At 41.6% G+C, this 9,861-nt stretch overlaps 1 long non-coding RNA gene across 1 annotated transcript; it reads left to right on the top strand.

Annotated features, from left to right (window-relative positions):
• Positions 1-4,862: 4,862 nt before the first annotated feature.
• Positions 4,863-5,817, top strand: LOC138224071 (uncharacterized). Its single transcript, XR_011182426.1, has 3 exons — positions 4,863-4,944; positions 5,122-5,187; positions 5,317-5,817. It is a non-coding gene; the product is annotated as an uncharacterized lncRNA (long non-coding RNA).
• Positions 5,818-9,861: the final 4,044 nt, after the last annotated feature.

The following is a 9,861-nucleotide window of genomic DNA, read 5'->3' as shown; positions in this document are numbered from 1 at the left end:
TTGCAGAAAGCTCTCTAAAAGCAGGAAACACAACTGGTGCTACAAGAGGGTGTTTGGGTCTTAGATGTTTTGTTTTCTCTAGTGCTTTCTGTAAGGGTTCTTCACCTGTTAGCCAGCCCTGTTGTTCTTTAAGGACACCATCCCCTTGTACAGTGTGTGATGGTAGAGTAGCTTCAGCTGAAATATTGTGTCTAAAACACATTGAATGAAGCCAGATACACTGCGTACTTCATTCACAGTGAAAACAGAACACAGGAGAGGAATCAGGACTGATTGAAAATTCAAAATCCCAGAGGGGTCTAATCAGATACCCTCTGTCAAGATCAACACCTGGGTCAAGGCTGGATTTGGGGAAAGCAATACGAACCCTTACAAAAAGGATTGATTGAAAATTCAAAATCCCAGAGGGGTCTTATCAGATACCCTCTGTCAAGATCAACACCTGGGTCAAGGCTGGATTTGGGGAAAGCAGTACGAGTGGAAAGAGTATTTCCATTCAAGAACAGGAGGCATCTATGCGTGAAATAAGCTATCATGGCAATAATGGTGAAGACAATTCTATTAAACTCTGATAATCAAAAATCACCAATTAATTTGGTTATCACTTTCAAAGCAGTCCATTGATCCAGCCAAGCATTAATCGTTCTTGTGTCTTTTAACAATTTTTACTTTCCTTGACCATTTTATCTAAGTCATGACAAGCATGAGCTCCATTCTGAAACACAATGTATGGGAATGATATTTCAGGCCGCAGTTTCAGGTGAAAAGACAATTTGTAGAGTGGAGGTTTCAGTAAATTTATTTTCCTAAGAATTAAAATAATTTGGTTCCACCAGAGGGCTCACTCCCCCAGAGTCTCTCCCTGAAGTCAAGCTGTCCTGTTCAATCACAAAGTGATGGAACTGAGGAGGGACTTAATCACCTGTGTCACTGAACGTTAAGAAGAGGTTAAATGATGTCTTACATTGGAAACTTACATTCTGAGCTTTAATCCTTCAGTCCTGCTGTGTCTGAACACACAAGGCCAGGTGCTGCTTTAACCAGACTCTCCACACTCCACTCCATCCCATCTGTGTTGAGTGGAATAAGGGCTCAGCTGATTGTGTCTCATCCTCTGCTCCTTATAAAGCTGCTCTCTGTCTTGTCCTGCTGTCCTAGGAGTGTTCATGCTAAACTGCTCCTCTTGCTCTGTCACAACACACAGCACCAAGCCTGTGTTTCCAGCACTGACTGACTACATGTGCTGCTGAACCCAGGAAGACAATTTGCATAGAAGAGACACTTTGCATTGGCAGCACATGCTTCAGTGCTCTGGGAGTGTTTTAGAGCCCTGTGAGTTTTACACTTCATGACTCAGACCTGCCTTTTACTTTTTATAGCAATGAAATCCATAAGTACTGTATAATGACTTTAATAACAATCTTCATCTGGACTCTTGCCATCAGTACTCATGGTAAGGCATGTTCAGTATTTGTAGAAGAATTAAACATAAAGCAATAAGTAATGTGACAAAATGACGGCTGGAGAAATATATATTTTTCTTTTTATCTTTCAGAATCCAGTGGATAGATTACTACTGTATGTGGGGTCTGCTTGTTTGCACCAATTTTTCCACTTTGTACGGTCTGCGGCGTCTCAGCAGGTGACTTTTGCGAGGCGCATGTCGTCTTTCAGCTGATCCAGCCAGCACGTAAATGGTCGTCCACGGGGCCGGTGGCCTTCCACATTCAATTCGAGGGTGGTCTTTGCCATTGATGTGTCATTGCTGCAGAGCACGTGTCCGTACTCATATGTCAATACATCATTTAAAACCTAATCTTTTCTGTGGAGTTTAATTGTTTCTCAATCTCTGGTTAGAAGTGAAGATGCGGATTGAGGTTTACCTTTAAAAATCACATAGAAATAATCTTCTTGATTGCTCTCATTTCCATGTCTTATTTTCTGTTGAATTGATATATGATTGTAATTAATTAGTATTGATTCGATGATGTAATAATTTATAAGGTTATTCTGTTCTAATTTTTTATCTGCATGGTTGATTTTGTTAATAGGGTCGTGTGATTTGTAAGTTTATATGGGAAGAATACCTGTTACATTTGAACAGAAAATAATGATTGGGAGTGCTGTCCTTCTCCATTGACTAAGGGTCTTCTTTATGAAGATACTTGTTAATCCCCACATGGTTCAGAGGTGACTTGGGACTTCATGACAGGTCTACTGGGCCTCTGACTGAAGACACAATGCAACGTTACACCTGAGCATCTGCATACAGCCATACAGCCCCAAGCCATTAGCTCTGCCCACACCCAGGACATTACACACTCACCCCAAACAACAGTCCTGAGCTCTGATAGATAAGGGCTTCATAGACCCAGTCAGGGGTCAGACAGAACACCGACAGACTGAAGGAACAGTTTAAACCACAGGACCCAGGAAGGACTTGGACACCAGGGACTCTACAGAGAGCAGAGGAGGAGGGTCCCAGCACCGTCTTCCTCCCTCTCCACCCAAACTGGTCTCAGAGACGAAGAGGGGGATGGGGAAGCATGAAGCACTGTGTTGTTCAGCACCCTTTTAAATTGCTAGGTTGCATAGTTGGCTAAAAAGGCTAGCTTTTAAAAGCAGTCCCTGCATTTAGGAGTCTCCATCCATGACACTAGTATAGATTGTTCATCCAGCTGGTCACTTAATAGCTTGTGTGACTTATCAAAGTGTTACTGTAAACCTTGTTGTAATCTATTGCTACATTTCCATTTTTTTCATTGTTTTCTATATTTACATTTTATAATGTAACAGATTACAAATGACACATTTTACCCATTCAATATAAATTACCTGGTTTTAGTTTACTAAGTATGAGTCATTTATTTTGAAAAAAAAATCAAGCACTTCTCAAACAGGAAGTTGAGCTACAGCCATGTTGCTAGGAACTTGTGTTTTAAATAAAATACATGAGAACATGAGACTTACTTAGAATAAATCCTTTTGTTGAGTCAGATGTCTTTTAGTAATTTTGAAGCTGTCTGCTTTAAATCTCTAATCCTTTTCTTCAAAAGATCTCAGTGTGTAACACACAAGTTCAAGTGGAATGATTTATTTTTGACTAATGGAAAAATGTGGTCCCTCCTCACTCCTGTTGTCCATGAGAGTCCTCCTTCTGCATTTGTAACTATTGTACATCTACACAATATACTGCATTTACACTGCCAACGTTACACACACACATAAATGACAGGAAACAGAACATTGCAAACAATAGGTCTTTGAATATCTTCAGAGCTCTGTATATGTCACAACAGAAACACACACACTATACAAGTCTAACTCTATGTACACACCAGTCATGCATGATGAGTGGTACTATTTCTTAAATTTTCTGATGTTTATTATCAACTGTTGAGTTAGTGCAGGCTATTTGTGAAGTTCAGCTGTTGCCTGAAAAGCAGAGATTCCAGCACTCACAGAGTTTATTTTCTACAGAAAAGACTTCAGCAATTTAACCTATAATTTCAGTTTTATTTATTTTTCTATTGGGTATTTGTTCTCTGTTGTTATGTGGTATTTTGAAGTACCACTCAGCGAAATAAACTGACTGATCCTGCCTTTTAATGACTGCACATCATGAAAGCATGCTTTTCCATTAGCAGGAGGAATGTGCATGCAGACAGTAACAAATTATATAACAGATGACATCACAAATTGTTGGAGACAGGAACATAATAGCATGTGTGTCAACAGCATAATGGTACAAAGCAGTATAAAATAAAAAAAAAATAAAACTGTGGTTGGCAGGAATAAGGATGTGATTAATACAGAATAAAATAGGAGTAGTCTAAATAAGAAGTATAAGAGCTGTAATGTTCACTAGGATTCAGACAGCAGCAGTGTGCAAAAGCCCAGCAGAGGCAGGATTGTGAGTTCAGTGCAGAAACAGCGGGGTGTGAGTGGAGGTTAAGAGCTGGAGTTTAGCAGTCTAATGGCTTAACCCCACAGGGTGGGGAAACAGATATAAAAAAATATCTACTTGTGACAGTTCTCAACCTAAATACCTGTGGATCATGTGGCCTCAGCACATTCAATCTTGCAACTGTGGAATAATTATAGTGCAAGGAGTTTTTATTAAAGCAAAACTTTCCTCTGGAGGCTCTTCAAAACCCAACACCAGACTCCACCTTGAAGCCCCTGTATATAACAAAACACTTCATCAGACCGGTGTGTAAAAGTGTGAACTCTACCCTCCAGCAAGTGGAAAGAACAGCCCCCTCAGTGTAGCCTCCCTCTGCTGTCGACTGGAGGCTACAAGTCCCTGCTGTCTTCTACAGGGAGCTGCTGTCCCCCTGGAGGCTGAGCGCAGGCTGTGTGTGAAATTCCTCCTCCTGGGTTGAGATCGTGAGGAGAGCAGGGTTGTAATGATAATGCCCTCCCCACAGTCCCCAGCAGAGGGAGATGTTGTACACAGTGAGATGTTGTGATCACTTCCTGGCCCTCACTTACTGGGGTCTCATGTTGCTCAATGTCTCTTTTAAATTCAGTCAGGGATCAAACAGAAAACCCCTCTCTCTCATCTTTCAAAACCCTGTGATTAATGAATGATGCAAAACAGAGGAAAACTATCCATTCATTTTCAAGTCTTACCTCTGCTCCCAGCTCAGATCACATTGATTGGTCTGAAACAGGATTTATACACAAAAGAAGAAGGTGCTTTGCATACCAGGCCCACAAAGACAGCAACTACTCTTCTCCATTTTCTACAAACTGAGGAAGAAAATTTGCATAGAAGAGACACTTTGCATTGGCAGCACATGCTTCAGTGCTCTGGGCGTGTTTATAGCCCTGTGAGTTTAACACTTCATGACTGAGAGCTGCCCTTCATGGTAACAGAACCCACAACAACAATGACTTTCATCTCCATCTTCCTCTGGACACTTGTTGTCTGCATTCATGGTGAGTCATTAAATTAGTATAACATAATACAGGGATACTTGTAATTTGTACAAATTTAATTTTAAATGTTTCAAACCCTGCTTTTTTTTTACAAAACACAATTCTGTTCTAGGCTTCTCAGATATGTTTTATCTTAATAAAATTATTTTGTTAGTAATGTGCAAATATTTGTTTCAGGTTCCAGCGGCCAGATCACTGTGACTCAGACTCCATCAGTGACATCTGTTCTCATCTATATCCCAGGTGAGGACTTTTATTATTGTTATTTGTAATATTGAACACATCTCATCCATTCTTCTATATCTTTCTTTACAAACCGATCACTGATTTTGATTTAAAAGTCCTGCCTGTTTTAATCTTTGTTTCTTTCAGAGTCCTCTGGGCAGGTTGTGATAACTCAGACTCCTCCAGCTCTTTCTGTCCTCTCTGGAGCAAGTGTCACGATCCACTGTAAAGCCAGTAGCTCAATTACTGGGTATTATAACTACCTGAACTGGTACCAACAGAAACCTGGAGAAGCTCCAAAACTCCTCATTTATTGGGCAACTGAACGTCAGTCTGGGGTCCCAGAACGTTTCACTGGCAGAGGATCTGGACTGGACTACAGTCTGACCATCAGTGGAGTCCAGGCTGAAGATGCAGCAGATTACTACTGTGGACAGGGTGCACATACTCCTCTCACACAGTGATACACGCCTGTACAAAAACCTTCTTCAACTCAGCTGGAGCTGCTCTGTTCATAAACTGTAAACACAGGGGACTGAGGCTGAGAACAGGTGCAGAGCAGCAATACTTTGTTCAACAATGTATAGAGTTGAGGCTTGTTCATCATGGATGAAAGGTCTTACTAACTAAAACATTTTTTTAACTTCTATGTATATGTTAATCCATTGCAGAGAAACTCAAGTTATTAGTAATTTTTGTAATTTTGTCTTGTAAAAAAGTACAAGTTGCTAATTTCTAAAATATAAATGTAATGTGTTTTTTAACCAATGTTTGCAAATTATGTTAAAACCCAGCTCTGTTCAGTCCATCTGTAACAGTTCTGCAACTCTTCTCAGCCTCAGTCCCCTGTCCTGATTGTTTAAGCTCATTTAAAGGGTGAATGGGGTTTTTGGACAGACCTGGATAACTGTCTTACCCACAACAGCATCTAGTGCATCTTCAGCTGGGTTTCCAGGTACCAGAGCAGCTGCTGGCTGTGCAGCTGATAGAGATAGTGCCTCTTGGAATACCAGTCTGCGCTGGAGAGTCAGAACAATCTGGACTCCGAGAGGAAAGTGATTTAAAATAATTTATAAATGTTGATGGATTGTGAATATTGACGGTATAAACAATGGAAATAACCTGAGTGTGACAGGCAGTCTGATGAGTCACTGCCTAAGAGGAGTCAGCTGTCAGTTGTTATACAAGAGTTGGCCTCTTGTCAGCAGGGTGTGAGGCAGCCAGGAGAGCTAGAGAAGGTGCACTCCTGCACTCTGTGGGACAGCCCGGTATCTGAAAGAGAGACTGAGAGAAATACAGAGAGAGAGAAGGATTCTGTCCAGTTGCACTCATTATTTTTAAGCAGCTTGCAACACTGAGAAAATACATGTGATACATTTTTCATTAATTTAACTGTCCTCAGTGACTCTAAAATGCTGGACAGTGACTGATCAACACTGTGTGTCTTAAAGTGTTCAGAGCAGCAATTCACTGACACACATGGTCTCATTCTGCTTGAAAGGCACCAGTAGTGTGGTCCTCAGTGCCAGTGAGAGTCCTCAGTAACACCAGAGGGAGCTGTGAGGTCTTTAAACTCTGTTTCTTATAATGTTACTAAAGACTTTTTGAGGGACAGTGAGATTATACTACAACTTCACAAGAGCCACTCAACATAGAGGAAAGAAATGGTGATCAGAGAATTTAGGTAATTAGGTTATTGTTTTATTAACCATAATTTAATAACACAGTTTAATGAGTGTCCAGAGGACCATACTAATCTCATTTTAATTCTACTCTTAACACCTGTGCTATGTTTTTAGCCAGTAATACCCAGGTGTTGCTCCTGTCTGGAGACCATAGACACTCTGCTGTAAGAGTTGCCAGCCCATCAGATGAGGATTTAAATTGAGGTCCTGCCTGCTCAGTCAGTAGGGGGTTGCTGTTACTCTCTTCTCCCAGGAATCTGCTGTGTAGTGGGGCTGCTGGTGCAGAATGGCTGCTGCTCGTCTCCCAGCTGGTGCTGATCTTCAGTGCAGTGGGTCCCTCCTGTGTGTGAAGGATCCTCTGGCATGAAAGGTGTTGTATAAAAGCAGGAATTCTCCTTCCTATTATTAACCCTCTGTCCTGAGAGTGACCACCAGGGCAGTTATTATCCTGCTCCCTCTGAACATGCAGTGTCAAGTGCTGCTCTGAAGAGTCACTCCACACTTCACTCTGGTCACTCTGTGTTAAGTGGATTAAGGGTTCAGCTGTTGTGTCTCATCATCTCCTACACTTTGTCCAGTCCTGCTTTCCTTGTTCTGTCAGAGCAGGAGTCCTGTCTGTTCCTCTATGGGTGACAATGTGCACAGGAAAGACAGAGATACTGTACCTGACTAGGCAACACAGGCTCTGATTTTTTTTACTCCTACCTTTCAGTATGAGATCCCACCTCATTTCAGTGTTAGTGGATCAGTGACTGAATTTACTTCTAAAAGCCCCTTCTCTGAAAACCTTTCACAGGTTCACCCAGAGATACACATAATTAAAGACAAAACTCTCAGGTATTAAAGACATTTAGAGTGAAAACAGAATCCTGCTGAGGTTCAGTTACAACAGAGATTCATATTTACATTTTGTGAAAACTCTAGTTTGACAGAAATATGTATCTATCCTGTCTTCAAAATTATTTGCATTAACTGAAAAGTGTTTCTGAATATCTCAGCAGTGAGAGCACTCCACTGCTGTGCAGCTGTCTGTAGAGGAATTCTATCAAGGCTTTTTAGTCCCCGGTGATGTGTTATAATCTGTTTTCAATGAAGGCCTGTTTCCTCACTCATCATGCGGTCTGCACCAACACCTGTGTCCAGCCCATGACAATTTTGCACTTAAAAAACATTTGCAATGCCCACAAGAGGGCGCTCCTTGCCAACATCAACATATCAATATCACTGAGCTGCTCTGTTTCTATCTCTACCTGGCTTGAGTGGGTTCCAGCCTATCAGTCTTCTTCCTCTTCTCTCCAGCTCTGTCAGGATAATCTCCTTGTCTCCTGTATCCTCTCACACCAGGTGTATTTTCTCTTCTTATACTTGTACCTTTCAAAACTACCAACTTTTCACATTCCAGCCACAACATTATAGGGCAGTAATGAAAGCTGAGCTATGTCAGTCTTTAACTGTACTTGTGAAGGAAGCTATGGGGCACCTTTTACATCCCTGTTCTCATCTGAAAATTATAGTATGTTTATACAAAGTTTATATGTATATTTGACAAATGACACTTATTGTATATTGAAAATACAATGCAGATATTGTTTAGAATTCTTAATATTGTATCTGTATTGACACAATTTCTTTTCCCCTTCTTGGACTTTATGTACAACTTGTCTTATAAGGAAACATTTGTAATACAGAGACCACAGAAGGACAGTGCTGGAGATCTGGAGTGGGTCCTCCCTTGTCTTTAAAGTCTTGAGAGTGTCTGCTGTTCCAGTGTGGCCACAACTTGTAATTCATTTATCTCACCAGTCCAGTAGAAGCTAAACTTGGTAGGTTAGAATTCTCTTTCTGCCTCTTGTCTATAGGTTCATACAGGGGTAGGAGGAATGCCTGAAACACCTCCAAAAATCAAAGTTTCCCTAAATCCCCTGACTACTCCCTGTCCCACACTGCAGAGAATAAAGACAGCACTGATTCACTGACTGTGTGTTTCTGGGGCACAAAACACAAACAAGGGATCACTATAACTACAGAAAATACAGAGTAATTAAATCATGATAATGAACAATTATCAGCAGTAAGGCATTTGAAAAGACTTTTTATGTTGTTAGACTTTACCGACATTCCATCCATCCATTTTCTAACTGCTGCATCCAGTTCAGGGTTGCAGTGGAACTGGAGTCTCTCCCAGCAAGCAAACAGGGCAGGTATACCCTGTACATGAATGCAGTCCATCGCAGGCAAGACAGACACAAACACTCACATCAGAGCCAGTTTTCCCAGAAGCCAATTAGCCTATCAGCATGGCTTTTAAGACTGTTTGAAGAAACTAAAGCACCCAGAGGAAACCCAGTCAAACATGGTGAAAACAAACCAACTCCATTCAGATAGCACCCCAGGAACTGAACACAGGGCTCAAGTGCTGTGAGGCAGCAGTAGTATCCACTATTAACCACTACACAATACACAATAGCAACCACCGAGCCACAGTGCTGTCCATTTTATTGGTATTGTAATAAGAGAAAGATAATCTGTGGAAGGGACTGATCTCGGACTCTGACTGATTATATAGAACTGTCAGTGTCACACACTTTTGGATTTGCATAAAAAAAGGTAGCTATCGTACTTAAGCCGAACCCTCTGCTCCAAGCAACTGCTTATCACGATCATAAACCCCTCCTCTTAAGGACGCTCCAGCCCTTCCTGGTTTTTTGCTCATCTACTGCACCTGCTCCCTGTTCCAGCCCCCTTTTCAGTTCCCTTAAAAGCCAGACGCTGACTCTGTTCCGGGCTCTGCATTGGTCCCCGTACCAGGCGAGTCCGGGACCTGGAAGTGGCTGGTCTCGTCAAGGTTTTAGTTTCTGTTCCTGTTCCCGTTCCTGTGCCGGTTCTGACCCGGATCTTGTTTTAATCTCGTCTGTCTTGGATGGATCGCCTGGCTTTGGACTTTTGCCCCATCTTGGATACCCCTTTTGGACTCAGCTCTGGATTGTTTGCCTCGGCCACACCTTCC

This window comes from Lepisosteus oculatus, chromosome 18 (assembly GCF_040954835.1).
Source record: "Lepisosteus oculatus isolate fLepOcu1 chromosome 18, fLepOcu1.hap2, whole genome shotgun sequence".
In the NCBI taxonomy this organism is placed as follows: Eukaryota; Metazoa; Chordata; class Actinopteri; order Semionotiformes; family Lepisosteidae; genus Lepisosteus; species Lepisosteus oculatus.
The sequence above is the reverse complement of the archived record's forward strand: the minus strand, read 5'-3'. Positions and strand labels throughout refer to the sequence as shown.